This window comes from Crocuta crocuta, unplaced genomic scaffold (assembly GCF_008692635.1).
Source record: "Crocuta crocuta isolate KB4526 unplaced genomic scaffold, BGI_CrCroc_1.0 scaffold345, whole genome shotgun sequence".
NCBI classification, from domain to species: Eukaryota; Metazoa; Chordata; class Mammalia; order Carnivora; family Hyaenidae; genus Crocuta; species Crocuta crocuta.
In genome coordinates this window covers 385582-408634 of record NW_027527574.1, presented here as the reverse complement: position 1 = coordinate 408634, position 23053 = coordinate 385582, and the positions used below count along the sequence as shown (strand labels likewise).

Sequence of the window (23053 nt, the reverse complement as noted above, 5' to 3'; positions counted from 1 at the left end):
GGCTTTCCCCCAAGAATGCCTGAGCTATGTTCTATGAATGAGTGTGGTCTAAAGATAATATTTAAAATGCTTTCTCCAAAGAGGCATTGGATTTAAAGGAGACCACCAAGTCTTGGGCAGCAAGTAGGAAGGAAAACTGAAGTCATAGCTTTTTGGACAAGTGCTTTCTCTTCCCAAACATGCTGCGGATTGCTTAATGCTCCCATGAAGACTATGACCATAAAATTCCTTCCAGAAGGTCCCTTCGAGGAAACAGAATAAACCACAACCTGCCCATAATGGAAGGCTAGCAGGCTACATTATCCTGTAGGGATGAAGGACCTTTGGCTCCAAAAAGCCTCAGGTTTTTTTCAGCTTGATTTGTACAACTGCTGAACCATCATCTCTAGGAAGCAGGAGATAATAATAAACAGGTTAAGGAATCATTAAGGCAAACCTTGCTCCTTGATGACGTTCCCTCCATGTTCCTTTTATTAAATGCTTTTAAAGCTTGCCACCAGATAGGTTTACAATGCATTAAAACTCCTGTTGAAAGGATCAGTCTAATATAATATGGAAAAAGATGAAGAGCCATGAAATACTGCATTGAGCTTATTGGCTTAGAGAGAGAGTAAACATCGTCTTTGTGGTTCACACTGCCATTATAAACTCTTCTTGTGGTATGTAGTTCTTACCACAGTCAATGCAGCTAGCAGACAAGACATGAACGATTAAGCTACATTACAGTTGAAAGGGGGGTTTTCCTTCCCCGGGAAGCATACCTTTCCAAAGTGCTGTAATGATATGCAGACCTTCATCAGCTGGAATGCACTGTTTTGTCGGGACTGTCACTGTGAACATTTCCATTAGCGTCGGTTAATCCTTGACTCTCTTCTTGTGTTGCTATTTGGGTTTCTTCCAGAGGGTGAATTGATGCTATGGAGTTTAGCTGCATTCACTAGTCATCATGAAAAAGGATTCCAAATAGGTTCTGTCATAAATGCTGCTGGTGGGGGTTGTGGATTGGTTGACGGTTCACTCCCAGCATTTTTGCACCCTGAATGTGATCAGGGAGTAGCCAAAAGTTGGTGAAAGAAGGGGGAAAAAGGTTGTTGACAGCACAGCAGTAATAGAATCTTGAAGCCCCAACTGGGGAATTACACTGGACTAGAAGAACAGCAAGGCTGAAGAGGTCAAGAAGCAATGAACCTTAAAACAGCTTTAAAAGGAAACAGATGAAAAGAATGAAGAATTCAGCAGGACACACACAGGCCTAAAAGCAGACACAGAGGAATCCTAGCAAGACTAACAAAAAGCATGAACGACTGCCAGAGGAGGAAATTCAAACTGGCTGTGGACATTTGGGAAGGAATACTTTTTCTCAGGCACTCTGGTTCAGAAGATACAGCATTCTATGCTATGTATTTCACGTAATGAGGATGTACTTGGGTATATAGATAACAAGAACTTAACATTATTCAGTTTTTGGAAAAAAACAGGCAAATAATAAAAATTAAACATCTCTGAAAAGATACAGTTCTTTTTTTTTCTGTTTCACAACTTTTTTTTTTTTTACAAATAGTTTATTGTCAAATTAGTTTCCACATAACACTCAGTGCTCATCCCCACAAGTGCCCTCCTCCATGCCCATCCCTCCTCCCCCCCACATCCATCAGTCCTCAGTTTTTGTCAGCATTCAAGAGTCTCTCATGGTTTGCCTCTCTCCCTTTCCCCCACCATTTCCACCCTTCTTCTCCCCCTTGTTCCTCCGTCAAGTTCCTCCTAATCCTCCTATACGTGCAAACATATGATATTTGTCCTTCTCTGCCTGACTTATTTCGCTCAGCATAACCCCCTCAAGGTCCATCCATGTTGCTACACATGGCCAGATTTCATTGTTTCTCATTGCCATGTAGTATTCCATGGTATAGATAAACCACATCTTCTTGATCCATTCATCTGTTGATGGACACTTAGGCTCTTTCCATGTTTTAGCTATTGTGGAGAGTGCTGCTATGAACATTGGGGTCCATGTGCTCCTATGCATCAGCATTTCTGTATCCCTTGGGTAAATTCCTAGCAGTGCTATTGCTGGGTCATAGGGGAGTTCTATTGTTAGTTTCCTGAGGAACCTCCACACTGTTTTCCAGAGGGGCTGTACCAGTTTACATTCCCACCAACAGTGTAGGAGGGTGCCCGTTTCTCCACATCCTCGCCAGCATCTAGAGTTCTCTGATTTGCTCATTTTAGCCACTCTGACTGGCGTGAGGTGGTATCTCAGTGTGGTTTTGATTTGTATTTCCCTGATGAGGAGGGCGTTTCATGTGTCTGTTTGCCATCTGGATGTCCTCTTTGGAGAAGTGTCTGTTCATATGAAAAGATACAGTTCTGATCTCTGAACTGCTTTCCATCCCAGGCTCCTCTTGGTTGCTCTTACTGCCCTTTAAGGACACATTTATTTCTTCTCCTTGCTCTCCTCTTTTGAAAAAACACATTGCATATTTCAGTCTGCAGATATATATTTTTTATGACTTTTTCATATATTTGTAATACACTATGATCAAGCCTACTCTGGGCATGGTATTGCAATGAAAACACAGTACATTAGTGACACAAAATTGTGTCATTGTAGTGTAGACAGACATTGCTTTATATATTGGAAAAACTCTCGACTTTATGATGCGGCCCTCTCCCTTTTCTAATGCACGAATGGAAATGAGCTAGTGACTGGGTCCCCTTGGATGTGGTAGGTTTCCCATCCTGCCCTCTCTTTAAAAACAAAATTTACAAAATGCCTTTCTGAGAAACTGGGCAAGCACAGGGAAACTGTATGTACTCTCTGGGTCTTTATCTTATGTATTTTATGTATTATTTGCTTACCGGTTCAACAGGAAAGTGACATGAAGGTCACCATGAGTTAGATTTTAGTCATCATCCTTGGCAGTCTTTAAATTTAAATCAAACTGTTCTGGTGTAGCCTCACTCTATACTGACAGAGGAATTGGCTTATAAGTGTTGTTTCTTGTACTGCTCTTTACCAAGTTTTGACTCAAACTTATATTAATCTTATAAAATACTTGAGATGATTTCCTTCCTTTCTCTTTTTTTGAAAGTTTGGTATAAATTGCCAGGAGAATTACTTGTTCTTTGTGGGTTGGGAGGTAGATTTCTTAATCTACTGTTTCAATTCTTTTAGTGATCATAGGTGTTCTGGAAGATTCTTCTCATCCTTATTAAGTTAGTTTTGGTAAGTTACATCTTCCTAGAAGATAATTTCTTTGTGTTTTCAAATTTACTGGCTAAAATTTATTTTCAGGCTATTCTTTCTCCTACCATCTTGAATGATTAAAGATACTATATTAGTTGGGATTCTTCTGTTTATAAATAATCAAAATATAACTTTTATGGAAGGTGGAAATTTGTTGGCTCCCAAGAGACTGATGTTCAGGAACATCAGTCCCAGACTGATGACTGGATCCAGGTGCTCAAAAAATGTTATTAGTTATCAAACTTTAATTTTAAACTGATTTAAAAATTTCTTGACTCTGCTCTTCTCTATAGGCTCCATTCTACTGATTTTTCCTAAACGGGAAACAAATGCCCACCCATTGCTACAGGCTTATATTCTGGATGCCTAACTGCTCCAGAAAAAAAGAGACATACTCTTTTCCCCAAGCTTTTTTTTTTTTTTTTTAATCTTCATTTATTTTTGAGAGAGAGACAGAGTACGAGTGGGGTAGGAACACAGAGAGAGGGAGACACGGAATGTGAAGCAGGCTCCAGGCTCTGAGCTGTCAGCACAGAGCCCGAAGCGGGGCTCAAAGTAACAAACCCCTAGTTCATGAACTGAGCCGAAGTTAGACGCTTACTGACCAAGCCACCCAGGAGCCCCTCTTTTCCCCAACCTTTGAAGTAAAATCCCTCCCACATGAATCACTTTATTACTGATTATGTTTTGTGTCTATCCCTAAACAAGTTACTATGATCAGCTTGCGGGACTGGTGGAGACATGCCAATTTTGGATTGGCCAGTACTAGGAAAATGTGTCATGGTGCTGTCACAGGACAGAAGAATGGGTGCTAATCAGGCTACAGTAATGGATTTTCACTTCATATGCTCAGCAGCCAGCAACTTTTTTCCATCATTGACTTGTATTGCTTGTTTTAAAAAATGCAATTACTCCTGGGAACCACTTGTTTGCTATAGGAGAATACATGGGAAACTGATTCTAGACTTTACTCCATTGAATTAATCTATTAAAGGAGTTAACACTGAGTTTGTGCAAATGGTGATTGTGTGAGGTGCAGTGGGGAAGTTGACTAACTGCTTTGGGGAGTGGGAGGAGTTAATGGAAGACACATGAACACTTTACGAGTGGCGTTAAGGGTCGAGATAAGATTGGGAACCTTAGATTTAGATTTATTCCCACTTAATGTGGTTTGTGATTTTCCTCTTGTTCTAAGAGAAGAAAATCAATGTTAGAATTGGGTCATGTTGGAAACCTTTATTATGGCTACCATGGAATAGAGAAGAGGATGACCGAGGGAGAGAGCCAGAAAGTACGGGACCATTAAGGTGAAGAGAGCAGGACACTCACTGATAGCAGAGTAGTCTCTACCACATTACATGGCCACTGAACACTACCATCCCCAGGACACCACAAATACCCCCAAAAGGGGTCGACACATGCCCTTAACACCATTTATCTTCACACGGTTAGTGTCACATCATCACTCAGGTTTTTAAGGAATGCAAAAGCACTTTGTCAGATGACGCTCAGTGCACAGTGTTGGATAAAAAGTTCCACTGTATCCAGTACATCATTTTAGTGACCTTTGCAAGCTGTTGAAAAGATGGAAGGTACTTTTCATTTTTCCCCAGAAATTCCTTTCGGGCTTATGTGGTGAGAAATGAGAGGAGGAAAGAAAATGTGACCTGAGGGGGTGATCAGTTGGGGAAAAGGGAAGGGGTCAAAGCTAGAATTGCCGTGAAGCAGAGTGTTTCAGTTGGAGGACATTGATAGGTCTAAGGTTTCGGAATCTGTGGTCAGAGTCAGGAATTCAGATTTAATATTTTATTTTATTTTTTATTTGAGAGAGAGAGGACAAATAGGGGGAGAAGAGCAGAGAGAGAGAGAGAGAGAGAGAGAATCCCAAGCAGGCTCCATGCTTAGCACAGATCCAGATGCAGGGCTCAATCCAATGATCCTGGGATCATGACCCAAGCTGATATCAAGAGTCAGCCGCTCAACGGACTGAGCCAACCAGGTGCTCCTCGGATTTGATATTTTAAAGTTGGCTCCATGTTGGGTATGAAAAGTGATGTAAGAGTTGCTGACAAAGAACTACTAGAACAATCAGTGGTGACGTCTTCTGGCTATATGTATCAAGGAGAACTTCATAGGGAGGGAGGTATTTAAGAGTGTAGAAGAAAATTGGGGATTGTGATATGTGCTCAGAAATGGCTTCAGAAGCAAAACTTCCCATCAAAGACTACTCTTTTTTTTCTGAAGAATCATAAAGACCAAGGATCTAGAGTTTCCATTATCTAAAGATCCCAAGACACTATTATCATTAAATTTAAGTTTAGGGGCCCCTTGGTGGCTCAGTTGGTTAAGCATCTGACTTAGGCTCAGGTCATAATCTCACAGTTCATGAATTCGAGCCCCATGTGGGGCTCTGTGCTGACAGCTCAGAGCCTGGAGCCTGGTTCAGATTCTGTGTTTCCCTCTCTCTCTGCCACCCCCCCCTCCTCAAAAATAACTAAACATTAAGAAAATAAGTTTGTTCTTAATCTTGTTCTACTCAGATTATATTGTTTAGAAATTTTCTTCCTTGACAGATGCTCATCTTTATGAACATCTACTTGGATCAGGCCCTGCAGGAGACATAATAAGACCAGGATAGCTGTGGGGCGCCGGGGTGGCTTAGTCGGTTAAGCGTCTGACTTTCGCTTAGGTCATGATCTCGCGGTTCGTGGGTTCGAGCCCCGTGTCGGGCTCTGTGCTGACTGTGCTGACTGCCAGCTCAGAGCCTGGAGCCTATTTCAGAGTCTGTGTCTCCCTCTCTCTCTCTGATCCTCCCCTGCTCATGCTGTCTCTCTCTCTCTCCTAGAAATAAAAAAAAAAAAAGAAAAAAGACCAGGATTGCTGTTAGACATAATAAGACCAGGATTTACTGTTAGGAGAACTATTCTGGCGAAAGTATGCAGAAACTGGGAGGAGACAAGACTAGGGACAAAAACAATTGTATAGGATTTCTTTACACTTATTAGGTAAAGAGTGATGAAATGAACCAGGGCATTTGCTGGAGGCACTTTAGTTACTCAGCTGGCTTGGAAACATCCTTGCCATTTGTGCACTCAGATCTATTCCCTGCACTGATTGTTTTTATCCTCTCTTCTTACCGTTGAGAACTACCTTTTTGAGATTTCCTTCCTTCTGGCTTCCAGGTTGCCATAGAAAAACAGTAGTTGAGGGTGAGAGAAGGGGAAAATTAAGGGTATTTCTTCTTTCTTAACAGTCAGCATCTTCAGCAATATCTACATCTCCTCAATGACTCCAGCTTTAGCAAGACAACCTCTTCCCCCATGACTCCAGCTCCTATTGGGTGGCCTCTGCTATGTTATGATTCTTGCTCAGTAGCCTCAGCTTTGGGGATCTGGCAGCACTGCCTCCTCCTTGTGTCCCCTCATCTCCAAAGAGAGGGATAATAGCTTACTATTGCTTACTGTAGCTTACTATTGCTAATACTATTGCTAACTCTGGGTTGCTAATCTCAGACTTGTCTTAACACCCTGTTTGTCTTCTTTCCATCACCTGTGTAATCAGTGTCTTGCATTAAATCCTCCACTGGGAACACCTGGAGTGATTTCTGTCTTCCTGGCTGGTCCCTGATTGGTGAATACATCAAAGAACCCAACCACAAGACACCTGATGACTCTATAGATTTATATGCAAATGAAGTACCAGAGAAGCCATGCTTGACAGGCAGAGGGGGAAAGAGTAACATACTAAAGAGGGCCAGCACTGCCTTGTTCGTGCAGTGTGAACAGCTCATAAATGGAGGGACATGTTTACAATAGAATTATTATTTTTCCCGTTTTAATGAGATATAATTGACATAAGACCTTGTATGAGCTTTTAGGTTTACAACAAGATGCTTGGATATAGGTAAATATTGTGAAATGGTTATCACACTAAGTTTAGTTAACATTGATCACCTCACATAGTTCCAAAAATATTGTTTTTTGTGATGAAGATTCTTTTTCAAAAAATCTTTTTAGAGAAGTTTTGACCTTTATTTGAGTGGTTTAGGTAATCTGAAATCAGACAGTGCATGGCTTTTACACCAGCATGAAAGCGTTGAAATTACCTAAAGAACTTAAATACAAGTTGCAGTCAAGAGAATAAACTCTGAACTCTTGACATTTTCTTAGGTCTTTTATAAACCTCTGAAGTTTTAATTAGTTATTTTTGTCACTTGTGTTTTATTCTGAATATCCCCAGAGATGATGCTCATGTATACTTCAAGGAAAGTGTGAAAAGGCCCACATAAATATTATTGTAGTAGTCAATTATTTTGGAAATGTCAGTTAGAAGTGTATCATTAGATATTGTACAATTGGTAATCCTCAGTATGTGAACTCTTCAGAGAACATCTAGTTTTAGATTTTCAAAACATTATCCTAATGCTTAATGTAGTAGAATATATAATTATATAGTCATAATGCTTCATATTAGCATTAATGCCTTCAATTATTAAATAAGAGAAGATAAAAATGTAGAGACTGAGAATTTTGTTACAGTTGGCATCATCCTTTCTCAGCCGTGCTGTATAGCTTTTATTTTTAATAACATTTGTAACTATTCAATAAATGAATCCATTCATACAACAAGTATTTTTATTAACAAGTTGAAAACCCACATATTATGTTCCTCCAAGTTCAAGTGGTACATTTCTTATAACTAGCATCTTACTATTATTATAAAGGAGCCTGGAAACTTTAAAAAAATAATTAAAACTCCACTTAGATGTGCATACGATGATATAGCTTAGAACAGGATTCGTGGAGAGTCACTACTTTTTTATGTGACTAGAGTTGTGGTAGTAAAGCAGCTAATTGAAATTCTAGCTGTAGGGAAAGCCATTAAGGTTAACATACTTCTTGAGGGGAAAAAAATGTTCTTGAGGCAAGGGAATGCTTCCATGGAAATTTCATATGGTATTTTATAAAGAATTTTGGTGTTACTACTTTTTACCTAGTTGTCTCTAGAACATCAGCCCATTTTCTTTAACATTGCTTTGAATGTGATTCCTTTTTATGTCTCCTTGTTTGTTTTTTTTTAGAAATGTTACATCTGCATGCATGTTTAGATCAGACAGACAAACGTGTGCCTTCAGGAAGTGCTACTGAGGAGACAAAGTCCAGTCAATAAATAAAACCAAGTCATTAAGTCTATTCAGGGAAAAACTTGCATAGTTTTCTGTCCTTCACATGATTTTACTTTTCTTGATTAAAAACCCTTTGGTAATGAGACCTTATGAAGTTACTCATTATGTTTTTCATATATTTCCTATGAGTGGACTTGCCTACCGCCCAAGAATTTTATTTTTTGTGAATGTCTTTGCAATTATACCACTATTTTACATTTCGCTTTCAAAACACTATAAGTTAACACACTCAACAGATCCTAAACTATCAGCTTTCCTAATCTCAGAATCCTAAATATGCTGATATTGGCTTTATTTAGCAGAATTTAGAATCTGATACTTTGTCGATGAATCCCACTAATTCAAACCACCTGGTGTTCTCCATCACCCTATACTTCAAGCAAAACCTACAATATTTTATTTTAAAATTGAGTAAAGAAAAAGACAGCATTTAAGTTACAGTTTAAAGATTACCAAGGCACAGAAAAATTTTGTGTGCTCTTTCATCAGGATTACCCATATTTTTTCACATCTCGTTTTGGTGTTTTAAATTGAACATACTGAAATCGTAGCAAGTTCTTCCTTTGAACATTGCTCTATGCACTCCCTCTAGTGATACCACCATGTATAAACATTATTTCTGTGTGTGAGAGATAGAATTTCCCCAGGGGCCCACAAAACATTTAATGAAGTGTGAAGCACAAACATTTCATTACAACATATTGTGTACTTTTGCCTTTAATAACTACATTCTTCATCCAAGAAGTCTCAATAGCTTTCAAAAATGAATTACAGTAGTATTATTTTTCCCAGAATATACTTTTTCCATGACAGAAACAGCACTTTCCTAAACTATTGTATTTATTAGCAACCTGTTGCCCTTCGACACTAGTGCCGTTTTCATCGACCCTGATCGAGTGTGTATCATTTAAACTTCCTTTAAAATTATTAAAATAGCTTTATGTTATTGGATTCTTTTTTCTTAACTGTACACAACCACCCCTAGAAATGATGCACAGAAAGAGAAAGCGTGAAGTTGTTGAACGCTACATTTAGTGGAGAATGTAATTCTCCAAAAGTGCAAGCATTTGATAGAGGAATTTAGAGGTAGGGGTGAGATTTTTCCCAGGGCACAAAGGAGGCAGGTAAACTCTGAATTCCTGCCTTTTCCTCTCCCCTCTTTGGTCCACTGCACAGAAACTCTCCATCTCTTGCCCTCACTCCCTTCCTCCACAAGGCAGCCTCCCGTTGGCTCTTTTAGACACATCAGGGAATTGGGAAGTAACTTGCCCTAGTGACTCTCGTCTTGTGCCAGTTAACAGAAGAAAATCACTGTCCAACTCCATAACTCTAAATGGACATTTTAAAACAATCTTAAATGGTCACACAGTGTGTGTGACTGTGTACTGTATCCCAGATGCCAGCTTTTTCACCAACCAAAACAACAAAAACAGACCATACGATAAACTGTGGCATATAAAGAGAAAGCCGGTCCTTTATAAAGGGCGCATTCTTAACTTCAAATGTCTTAGGGCTCCTCAGAGCATGTGTTATGTAACGTAACTGCCCTCTCTTTTTTTTTTTTTTTTTTTTTTTAAGAATCATAGCTGCATCTCACTACCTCCCTGCTTACTGGTTTCAATAGATAGCCTCTTCAGTCAGAGTTATGGAGAAATTAAAAGGAAAATTATGAAGATAATCGAGTTTTAAGTGGTTTGGGGAAATGGCATGTTTGTAGAAGCAGGTAAAAAGCTAGCTTCCTTGCTTCCAGAATCTTTTTTACTATGGTGAATTACCACAGAGCTTGTAAAAACAGCCGCCTTGCCTCTCTCCCTCCCTACAAAACAATATTTCACATAAGCAAAAAAAAAAAAAAATTATGGCTTCTTGAAATATGTTATTTGTGTTCATTAAATTGAGAACTTTTTACCCACCATTATTTCTATTAGATGTGACCCCAAAAGTGATTTTTGAATCCTTCAATAGTCCTGGTGTTTGAGAGATGATCTATCACTAATTCATGAGAGAAGGTGAAGGGACTAAAACCTGTTGGTAACCATGGAGTTAGGGACAGCAATATTCAGTGGCCAATGTTATCAATCTATAAAATACCTAACCTTGGCCAATAATGGCCTTCATGGTTTTATTGGTGTTATCTAAATGCTGTTAAGCATTGTTTACTTTTAATTATCCATAGTTTGTGTCTAAATGATCACTAATATAAAACATCCATTGCTTTGCTTTCCTGAATTTTTTGTTTTTGGAAAGTAACCCGTTAAGCATCTTATCAAAATCTGTGTTTCTAACCTGCAAATGAAGCTAAATTGGCACTTGAGAAGGTTCTCTGGGGTAGATTTTTGAATAGGAGAAATAAGAAAAGTTATTTCAGTGATTTGTGAATCTGTAGGATTTGCATATCATCAGTTGTTTAAGATTTAATTCTTGGTCTTGTTTCTTCTTTCTGAAGAAACACCTATCTTTTTTTTTTTTTTAATTTATATCCAAGTTAGCATATAGTGCAGTAATGATTTCAGGAGTAGATTCCAGTGATTCATCCCCTACATATAACACCTACTGCTCATCCCACCAAGTGTCCTCCTTAATGCCTTTTTCCCATTTAACCCATCCTCCCACCCAAAACCTCACCAGTGCCCTCAGTTTGTTCTTTATATTTAAGAGTCCCTTATGTTTTGCCCCCTCCCTGTTTTTATATTATTTTTGCTTCCTTCTCTTATGTTCATCTGTTACATATCTTAAATTCCACATTAGTGAAGTCCTATGATATTTATCTTTCTCTGACTAATTTTGCTTAGCATAATACACTCTTGTGCCATCCACATAGTTGCAAAACAGCAAGATTTCATTCTTTTTGATTGCTGAGTAATACTGCATTGTATACGTATTCCACATCTTTATCTATTCATCCGTTGATGGACATTTGGGCTCTTTCCATACTTTGGCTATTGTCAGTAGCACTGCTATAGACATTGGGGTGCATGTGCCCCTTTGAAACAGCACACCTGCTTCCTTTGGATAAATACCTAGTAGTGCAGTTGCTGGGTCATAGGGTAGTTCTATTTTTAACTTTTTGAGGAACTTTTTTTCCAGAGTGGCTGCACCAGTTTGCATTCCCACCAGCAATACAAAAGGGTTCCTCTTTTTCTGCATCTTTGCCAACATCTGTCGTTGCCTAAGTTGTTAATTTTAGCCTTTCTGACAGGGGTGAAGTGGTATCTCATTGTGGTTTTGATTTATATTTCCCTGATGATGAGTGATGTTGAGCATTTTTTTCATGTGTCTGTTAGCCATCTGGATCTCTTCTTTAGAAAAGTGTCTATTGATATCTTTTGCCCATTTCTTCCCTGGGTTATTGTTTTTTAGATGTTGAGTTTGATAAGATCTTTATAGATTTTGGACACTAACCCTTTGTCTGATATGTCATTTGCAAATATCTTCTCCCATTTTGTTCGTTGACTTTTAGTTGTGCTGATTGTTTCCTTCGCTGTGCAAGAGCTTTTTATCTTGATGAGGTCCCAGTAGTTCATTTTTGCTCTTGTTTCCCTTGCCTCCAGAGACATGTTGAGTAAGAAGTTGCTGCCGCTGAGGTCAAAGAGGTTATTGACTGCTTTCTCCTCCAGAATTTTGATGGCTTCCTGTCTTATGTTTAGGTCTTTCATCCATTTTGAGTTTCTTTTTGTGTATGGTGTAAGAAAGAAGTCCAGGTTCATTCTTCTACATGTTGCTGTCTAGCTTTCCCAACACCATTTGCTAAAGACACTGTCTTTATTCCATTGGATATTTTTCCTGCCATGACAAAGACTAATTGGCCATACGTTTGTGGGTCCATTTCTGGGTTTTCTATTCTGTTCCATTGATCTATGTTTGTTTTTGTGCCAGTACCATACTGTCTTGATGATTACAGCTTTGTAATACATCTTCAAGTCTGGAATTGTGATGCTTCCAGCTTTGGTTTTCTTTTTCAGGGTTGTTTTGATTATTTGGGGTTTTTTCTGGTTCCACACAAATTTTAGGATCATTTGTTTTAGCTCTGTGAAGAATGCTAGTGTTATTTTGATAGGGATTGAGTTGAATATGTAGATTGCTTTGGGTAGTATTAACATTTTAACAATATCTGTTCTTCCAATCCATGAGCATGGAATATTTTTCCATTGTTTTTGTGTCTTTTCAATTTCCTTCATAAGCTTTCTATAGTTTTCAGTCTATCGATTTTTCACCTCTTTGGTTAGATTTATTCCTAGGTATTTTATAGTTTTTGGTGCAAAATGGGATCAATTGCTTGATTTCTCTTTCTGCTGTTTCATTATTGGCATATAGAAACGCAGCTTATTTCTGTGTATTGGTTTTATATCTTGTAACTTTGCTGAATTCATGGATCAGTTGTAGCAGTTTTTTGATGGAATCTTTTGGGTTTTCCATATAGAGTATTATGTCATCTGCAAGGAGTAAAAGTTTGACTTCCTCCTTAGGAACACCTATCTTTTTATTTGTTTAATTATTTTGGGGGAAGATAAACATATTGCAATTTTACTTGTGGTGCAAGGGCTTCCAAGCAATGTTTCATTAGTGGTGAAAGAAAAAAGAAGCAGTTGGTGGTTATGATTCTGTTTCTCTGACACCTGCTGCTTCTTTGTAGTGTTTGGTAAATTGAGGAACTTATTTTAAAGGATGATAGTTTGATGATTTAAATAAAAGAGGTCTTGAAAGGTAGCATCAAAGTTTTTCCCAGCTCCAGTTCTCCTCTCATAACTCTCCTTTGCCTTGCATACTGTACTTGTAATATACACTTACCCATGCATTCATTTATTTGACACATAGTCATCAAGCATTGCCTATAGGCAAATGGGAACTACAGAGATGATCAGACATGAATTATGTTCTCAGTCTGCGAACTGAATGTGATAGACACTGCAGATTGGACCAATCTGCTCTGACCCACTTCTGTCATGCCTTTTGGTATCATAGAGGGTGGGAACCTAGAATAACATCTCTCAGAATCCCTTATAGCTATAATTGTATGTGGGCACTAGGTTTCACTAAAGAAAAAAAAAAATGTACCTACAAGAGACTTTGAAAATAGAAGTGAGCAGCATGATCTTGAGGTCACTGTCAGGGGATTGAGTGTAGTGGAAGCATTTGGTTTTCCAAGGCATCCAAAATTTTAGACTTTTTTAAAGAAAGCTTTGTATCTCGTGTTATAGGGACCATGATCAGAGAGGAGGCAGTAGAAATGGAATCTTTGGGCAAACAGTTCTCTTTATGAATCCAAATGATTCTTTTGGTTGCACTGGATGTGAATGACCTAAGATGATTCCTTGGCCTTCCCAGTAATTCTATATAAACTATGTAATAACCTATAATAGACATCATTTTGTATAAGCTAGCTGGAGTGGATTCTGTTGTCTGTACCAAGGTATCTTGAATTTTGTACTGTACAATTGATAGATATTTGGGCACAAATTACTGTAGTATCTGGTAAACAATAATTAGTGTGATATGAAAGTGAAAGTAAACTTATATGGAAGATGGGAGGAAAGTTATTATTTCCTGCTGAGGTGTTCAGAGAGAAAGAGCTATTGATACATGGAAGGGCTTTGAAGGATGAGTAGAGCAAACCCTGGCATGCGGGGAAAGGGCACATCAGATGAAGGAAGAGCGTAGAATAAGAGATAAGAATGGAAGCAGGGCTGGAACATAGAAGCCTAATAAGCAGTAATGAGGTATAATGAGATATAGTATTAGAAAGATAAAATAGGAAATAATGAGACACTGAAATTTGTGTGTAAGATGGAAGAGAATCACCAATTGATTTGTTCATTTAACAAGTGTTTCTCGAAACCCTATCCTGTGCCAGGCATTGTGCCAGACAGATTCTCCCTCATTATGATTAATTTAATAGCGAAGTAAATAATAACTTTTAGTGATGAGAGCAATGAAGATAGGGAGCCAGGAGGCTTTTAACCGTAGTCTAATGAGTGATAATGAGCAGTGATGATGGGAACAGAGTTTACTATACTTTCTACTGCTGACTCCTTTACTTGCCCATTTTAATTGCACAGCACAAGTTTTGACTTCACTACATTAGTTTAAAAATTCTAATGTATAGATTGATACACACATGATGACTTGTGGTTTGCTTATAATTTCATGTATGAATGGCTTATCACCTTCTGTGAGACTCCAAGTTCCCAGTGAGTAGATGACTCTGGTACTCTAAACATATAATGGGCACATAATAAAAATCTTAATAGAAACCCCCAAATCTACAGAAATTATCATAGAGCACTATCACCCTTTAAAACCAAAAAAAAAGCCAGGTATCAGCACAGGCCATTCAGACTTTCGTGATGCAAGGAAAATTGGTTCAAATTTTCATCCCACCTGCAGTTGGAAGACAGGGCCTCCCTGGGAGCCTCTGAGTGTCCTAATAGGATGAGTTTGGGGTGGGTGAGGACAGGTGGGATGATCCAGCTCTCCATGGTCCCAAGTTCCTGGATCATCCAGCTTTCCCATTTGTACCATTCTTTACCATGGTGAGCAACACCCTGACTCCTTGGCTGACCAGAATAGGAATGCCATCCTTGGGGTGGAGCAGGTCTGTTGATGGGCTAGAGTTATGGAGAGGGTTTATAAGGAAGCAAGCAAACTTCTTTCAATTTGTTGTTAGGAAATCCTCCTCCTAGTCACCTTTTGAGCACCCAGCCCCTTTAATTGTTCCCATGTTATTCCTAGTCAGATCCAGCTTCCCAACATACTGCTTATCCTAGTCTCTCTTTTGGTTCTCTTTGGTTCTCCTTTCTTTCTGTTTTACTCCCATCTCCAATCTTCATTAACTTTGTGAATGGAGCAATCGAGTCATTTGTTAGTAAATGATTCTCTTCTTCAGGCCATTCTCTTGGGTTGAGTTAAGACCCAACTTCTTCACTCAAGGCCGCCATCCATCTTGGAATTTCCCTAAATAGGGAAACTCTTGTGTGATCTGCTAAGATCTATTCATTCTACTATGCAAATAGTGGCAAAGAGCTTGTGTACAAGGTGATTCCCTTGTCACACCAGGACTGGTATTCCTGTCAAGAAACAAGAGGTAAAATTGGCAGATAAATTGATGCGAGTTTATGAAAAATCGTACAGACAGAATTAAAATTTCAATTTTTAAATTGTGTTAAATTCTTAAGTTTAGTTCTCTATTGAAAAAAGTAAGATGTTACTAAATTTTTCTTTCTTCTTTTTAAAAAAAATCATCTAAAACTGTAAAAAGTGAACCTAGTTTACTAGTCAGTTTCACCATAGCAATACTAAAATACCACTTTGAAAAGAGTTATTGTGCTTCATAAATAAATTTACTTTAATGCCTTTGGAAATTTAAATTCCAAATATTTTGCTTTGGATCAACCAAACTTTGGAAAACTGGAAAACTGTACATGTAATATAGTTATATAGCTATATACATATATATATATATAATTGTAGTTATGTATAATTATATATAGTTACAAATACTTACATATAGTTATATACATAGTTATGTATTTAGAATATATACATATATTCTAAAATCCTCCCCAAATACACTATTTTCATATATTAATATATTAGATGGTTTAAAATAGACAAAAAATTTATTCTCATCCATGAGCCAGAGATATATTGACTAGACTCTGAAATCACAAATCAGTTAACAAAGGCATAAGACAGAGGCTTCTAAACCAAAGGAGAGCATTCAGTTAAGCCAGGAAAGTTCTTTCCCCTGTCTGATGGATATTCTGTTGTTGGTTTACATTGATACTACACTAAACCTTAAAAAGGGATATCAGACAGTGCCAAACAAACAATTCTTTGACGTTCCCATTGGCTCCAAACATCTTACTTTGCTTCATGAACAAACAACCCTCAGACATCTTTCCTTGGGATTTACATTTGGACTGACAGGAGTTGATGGCACATGGCCCATCTCAATTCATTCTCTACACATACACACTTTCAACTCAGAATTCTCACTATTTAATAATCCTTCATTTTGGGGCACAGGATATGAGTGCCTAGGAAGGAAAATTGTCTCAGTCTCCTTTATCTTGAAAAACACAACATAGCAAAGAATTTTTAATGAATTGGTGCATGCAACTTGAATTCTACCTTTACGTTGTGTGAAAGGGTGTGTGTGTGTGTGTGTGTGTGTGTGTGTGTGTGTGATTGTATATGCATATTATACTTAATATATGTATGGCTCTATAAGAAAATTTTTAAACTTTTCTACTATTGATGCCTTACATGATTTTAGAGTGTTTTCATTACTTTTGGCAAGGTACAAACAGGTCACAAACGGGTAGATCAAACTTTGTGGAAGCCTTTCTGGTGGATATTTATTGACATCCAGAGTTCCAGAAGATGCATTGTTTCTTCTGTGACTGTAAGTGATCTAAAAATGATGATGTAACTTTCCATGCGCAGGATACGTGTTCACAAAGTTCAGTTCTACCGTGCTCTACTGAAACATACTACCGGGACCAGAGCAGGGTACAAATGAGAACCAGCCCAGATTAATGGAGTGTGAGGAGCCACCCGTAATAAGGTTTCAAGTGAAGTGATTGGAAATAATTTTTCCTTTAGCGTACACTTGAAAGGAAGGGCAGAAATGGGCAAAGACTAACCACCATGACTTAGCTTTATCAAGAAGCACTCCAGAGCAAATCAGCCCAGACAATTTTAGCACCTTTGGTTTTCAGAACACAGTTGGATATGATGTCAACATCAAGGAACTGACAGAATGAAGCTAACTGGTGTGAAAAAAAAAAATCCATCCCACTCCTTCTGAAGATGCTTCTAAATACCAGTTGTCTAAAGCTATTGATAAGCACAGATGCATTATTAATGAAGCCAGCAGCCTGCCCGGTGCTACTCAGATGGTTCAAGCATTTAGTAGGAAATATTTCTGTGAAATTTTGTACAAAATAATGACAGTGTCTGTCTTAAATGAAACAAATGGCTGTTGTAAGCTCTGGGGAAGCTGGGAGTACACAGCTGCTTTCTAGAGAAAGGCAGAGGGGCACCACCTGCTGAAGACAGGCAGGCAGGCAGACAGTGGCCCACCGAATATTGACTAGTTAATGAATCAGGACAACAGGAACCCGGACTCTTCAAACATGGCACTGTCCCTTCATCATGGGCTTTTTATCACCCTAATGAGCTACTTGAAGAATTAGATGCTAAAATGTCTTCTAGCAAGTCTCAAAAGACTAGGACTCAAATTGTCACAATGAAAAGTCCTCTGCAACATAAGAGTCTGTTTTCTTATATTCTCTCTCTCTTTTTTCTCCCCCCTCTGTCTCTTGCCTTCTCTTTCTTCATTTCTTCCATCCTACCATTTTTGTTGTAAGAATGCCAGGTAAAATCCTATGTTAGAAAGAAGCTTTAGAATTGCTTTCTCCATAAATTTCTGATATATTAAAAAAACAAAAAAGGTACATGAGTGGTCTGATTAAGCTCCTCTGAGAAGCCTTTGAAGAAGACTGTGTGCTCACACGGTCTTTACTCAGAGACTTCCATAGTGAAGCTTGTGGATGAATCAAGCTTTCCCATCATGTCGTGCAGAAAGAAATAAAATCTTGAATCCAGCAGAACGATTCCAGCTAGTTGAATGGCCCTTAGATTGCTACACAAGAAGCCTGATTCTTGTGACTCACACAAATTATAACTGCAAGAGGTTATTCAAGGTTTCAGTGGTCACAAAAACCAAAAATGTTGACAAAGTTATATTTTCATTTACTACTTGAATGACAGTTTCCTTGGTTCCCCCCCTTATTTGTTTAACAAGGATTTATTGAACCCCATGATATATCAGGCACGAGATTGGGTTCTAGGGATACAACAGTAATCAAGACTGACCCCTGCTTTCATGAGGTTTACATCCTCTTTGGGCATTTACATGTAATAAACTAATACACAAATATTTAAAGGCAGGAATTACTGATTGTGTTAAGTGCTTTGTAAGTTGTAATTACGGCATCAAGAGAGTAATGGGATTGGGAGAGAGACTCCTGTGCAAACCAGAGTTGTGAGGATGGTCTTGTGAGGTGGTATTTTAGCTGAGAAGAGACCTGCAAAGTGAGAAGGAGCCAGCCAATGCAATAAGTCAGATGGCAGGCTTTCCATGAAAGAGGAAAGCAATTCTGGGGTTCTGTCATGTCCTAGGCCCTACCTTGGAGCTCTGTTGGTTGGGGCATAGTGAGTCAGCAGGAGAGAGCATGAGATAGGTCAGAAATGTTCACCTTAAAGTACATACATCTTTTCAGCATTTATAGTATGTGGCTTTTCCTATATTCATTCTCCCCTTGTTCTTTACTAACAAAGTTGTGATTTTATTCCAAACCATGACGTGCCTAGATAAAAGACTACATTTCCTGGCTTTTTTATTTCTTTGTCATTAATTATTAATTTTTATTTTTTTTACAAGTAAGAGTGGTTATTGAGATATAAGCAGAAGACATTAGGAGATTTGGCAGGTGCCACTCTGGAAAACAGTGTGGAGGTTCCTCAAAAAATTAAAAATAGAATTACCCTACGACCCAGCAATAGCACTACTAGGAATTTATCTAAAGGGTACAGGAGTGCTGATTCCTAGGGGTACATATACCCCAATGTTTATAGCAGCACTATCAACAATAGCCAAATTATGGAAAGGACCCAAATGTCCATCAACTGATGAATGGACAAAGACGAAAAAGAATGAAATCTTGCCATTTGCAACAATGCGGATGGAACTGGAGGGTATTATGCTAAGTGAAATAAGTCGGTCAGAGGAAGACAGATATCATATGTTTATNTGGGTGATGGGCATTGAGGAGGGCACTTGTTGGGATGAGCTCTAGGTGTTGTATGTAAGTGATGAATCACAGGAATCTACTCCCAAAGCCAAGAGCATACTTGTATACTGTATACACTGTATGTTAGTTAATTTGACAATAAATTCTATTAAGAAATATAGAAAAAAAGAAGAGGTTGGGTGGATTTCTGGGATATCCATTTAAGGGAATCGACATAGCTAGGACACATGACCTTTTTTTTTTTTTTTTGCTTTTCCTCCCCCTCCTTTTTTTTCTTGCCTGAATTGTGGCTGTTAGGAGCTCCAGCAACCATGCTGGGCCCTGTGTCAGTGTTGAAAATAAGAGCTGTAAGAATGATGCACAAAGCTAGACAAAGCACAGTCCTGATTGACTAGGATGCATCCAGAATAGTCTTAGTGCCTAACCCCCAGCTCCTCATGTGGGAGAGAAATAAACCCCTATCTTTTCCCAGCCAATTCAGCTTGGATTTTCTGTTGTATGCAGCTGAACACGACTCTCAGAAACATAGTATCTGGTGTTATTTCAGATTTTTATCTTTTAGATTCAAATGTTAGTTATCAAAAGAGAGTAAGTATGAAGTAGTTTACTGGTAAAGGAGACATAACTAAGATTTGAGAAAAAAAAAAAAGAAATAGAAGTATTTTGAGAGGGATTCTCCCACTACTAATAATGTTCTTTGAAAAATATTTTCAGAGATGATTCCTATACACATTTTTTTCATCCTTTTTAACATTTAAAATGAGACAACTTGAAAGATCTTACAAGTAGAGAAATGAAAACCTCAAAATGTCCAAAAACCCAAGAGGGACTTCGTCAATTCTGAAATCCCACTCTTTTGAGTTTAATGTACTATCATTGCTTGTTATACCTATCCTTTTGAGTGGGAATTAAAGTAGACCAGTTATCAGTTACTCATACTTACCTTTTACCAAATATGAGTTGTGTAAAGTTTTTTTTTTTTTTTGAAAATCAAAATCAATGGGTATTCTTGGCTCTGTCTTCCTTGTGTTAATATTAAGTGCTGTGTTCCCTTTTGGGATTCATGAGTTCATGTTGTCATATTTGAGACATCATCATATTTACATTCTTACAGTATCATCCACATTAGACATGGAATGGCTTTCCATTTCCATTTGAATAAAAGTAAAAATATAAAGGAGGAAACATGATTGGTTGCCATTATTTGCCAAATAGGGATTTTAATTATTTTACAATTACATTACTTATTGTTAATGTCTAACAATAGCAGTGATTTTAGAGATATTTATGAAAATTCTGATATGCAAAGTCATTAAATTATTTAGCAGTTTTGTTTAATAAGTGTAATTATCCTTTGTCTAGTAAGTTATACAATTTATTTGCTGAAAGTAGGTAAAGGGAAGGCATCAATTAAATGTTGTTTAAAAATGGAAAAACTCGTATTAAGAGAAATGCCCCCAAACAATCAGAAGTATGGTTGTGGATGTGACACACCTATATACAACTAACCTTGGTGCAAACCATGATGGGATTCATACTGTAAATAAAGTGGTGCTGAGTCACAAGGATAAGTTAATTCTAATAAGGGAATCAAAGAAGTCTTCTGGGAGGAGGTGGCATTTGAGTGGAAATGACAAGAAGGATTTGGAAAGTCTCCAGATTGTTCCACATAGAGGAGAGAAGATGAACAGAGGCCCAGTGGTGCGGATATGTCTGATAAAGTTGGGAGAACCAGGAGGCTTAGATTCTGGGAGGCAAGTGATGGGAACGTGGATGTGGTTTGGGACAGTGCATGACTCTTATTATTCAAAGCCACATCTCATGAAGGGTAGAGAAATAAAACCAGTGCCTAAATGAGTGACAGGGAAGGTAGAGTCAAAGAGGAAATAGGAATAGTGGGAGAGAAGACTGCCAAAGTTGGTCCTTGCTCAGACAGGTTACCAGGCATTGAAACTGAGGTGTGAAAAGAGCCCAGCCATGTAACACATTTGGAAAAGAGCACTGTGGGCAGAGGCAGCAGGGTGTGGTGTGTGTAAGTGTCTGTCAGTGTGTCTGAGAGCAGTTGAGTGTGTGAAGGGGAGTGGCAAGAGGTAAAGTAGAAGGGGTATGTAGGAATCAGGTCATCGTAGCCTAACATCCTTACCATGTAAGGAACTTGGATTTTATTCTGAGTGCACCGGGAAACCTTGGGAAGGATTTATGCAGGGAAGTGGCATGGCTTGGTTTATGATTTACAAGATCATTAACTCATACTTGGAGAATGGATTGGGGAGGAAGAAAAGAGACTAGGAGGCCATTGCAGGAATCCAAGAGATGTGGCAGTGGTTTAGACTGGGAGGTGAGGGATGGGGTGCAGTGGGTTTGAGAGATACGTAGGAGGTAGAGTCAGAAGGATTCATTGTAGACTGAATGTAGGGTCAGGACAGTGGACAGGGAGTCAAATACAACTCCTTTAAAGTTTCATAACTTAAGTTATCATGACATTCCTACAGTCACTCTATTCACGAAGAGGTTATCAAAGAAGTTGGAATTCTCTAGAATTTTCAAGATTCCTATTCTACTCGCAGATTATAGGACAATAAATGTAGGTAGTGGTTCTGATTTTGTAAAAGTCAGACTTACATAAATCATAGTCTCATTTCTAAGGACCCACCACTCTATTAAGAAATTACTTTTAAATAAATTAATCTTTCTTAAAATTTTTAATCTTTATTTTAGAGAGAGAGAGAGAGTGAGCAGGGGAGGGACAGAGAGAGAGGGAGACACAGAATCTCAAGCAGACTCCAGGCTCTGCACAGAGTCCGATGCTGGGCTTGAACCCATGAACTGTGAGATCACTACCTAAGCTAAAGTCAGAAACTTAATTGACTGATCCACTCAGGTGCCCCAATAAGTTAATCTTTCTTAAAATCTGAAACTAGATGCCTTAAAATAAATATAATACTCTGTAGTACTTGTAGGTTAATTTTTGGATTTTTCTTGCAACACTGTTGAAGGTCTTTATTTAAATTAAATTTTCTTGTTGATTTTGAGAGTTTATAGCTTAATCTCTTTTTTTCTAGTGTTAACGATGCGATATTCATCCCCTGTAATGGTGGTAGATAGGTTCAGCTGAGTAACTAAATACCTCAAAACTAATTTTAACCATGTAATTATTTTTCCTAATAAGACTCTGACCAGATTTGTTAGGGCAAAGGGCAAAGAAGATGGATTTGTTGTACCCTCAAGTTTTTTTTTCCTTGATTTGGTGAAATCACGCTTTGAGCCGTCCCAAAAGGAGTAGAAAAGAAGCCGTATTGTTTGAATGCCGTGAAGTCACCTATGTAATTGATTATTGGCTAAACCCTATTTTTAAATTGTCTATATGCAACCATCTTATGCATGCCAGATTTTTAACTAAGAAGCCAGTATATCTTTTGTTTCCAAATTTCAGAACAAAAGTTTTCAGAGCTCAAGTAAATGAGAAGATCAGTAATATTTTTCTTGACTACCGCTGTTCCACCACATAGAAAGAAGAATTCCTTTTGAAAGATGTATTTTTAAGTGTCTTTCAAAGAAGTTTGGATTTGGGCTCCTGGTGGTGCCCAGGAAGTGAAATGAACCATAAATGAGACACATCAAAAGTAACTTACAAAGAATTTTTTTAATATTAAAATGATGAATCAGAGCTCAAATTAACAAGTAAAGGAGTCTGCCTATAATGAAAATCTTTTTCCAACATAACACTTCATTATAAAGGGAGTTTTTCTATAATAGAAGCAAGTGTAATTACATTTTTATATATAATTAGGACATTATTATCAT

At 38.0% G+C, this 23053-nt stretch overlaps 1 protein-coding gene across 1 annotated transcript in view; it reads left to right on the top strand.

Annotated features, from left to right (window-relative positions):
- Positions 1-23053, top strand: part of TTC29 (tetratricopeptide repeat domain 29) — a 402902-nt gene that overhangs the window by 23050 nt on the left and 356799 nt on the right. The window lies entirely within an intron of this gene.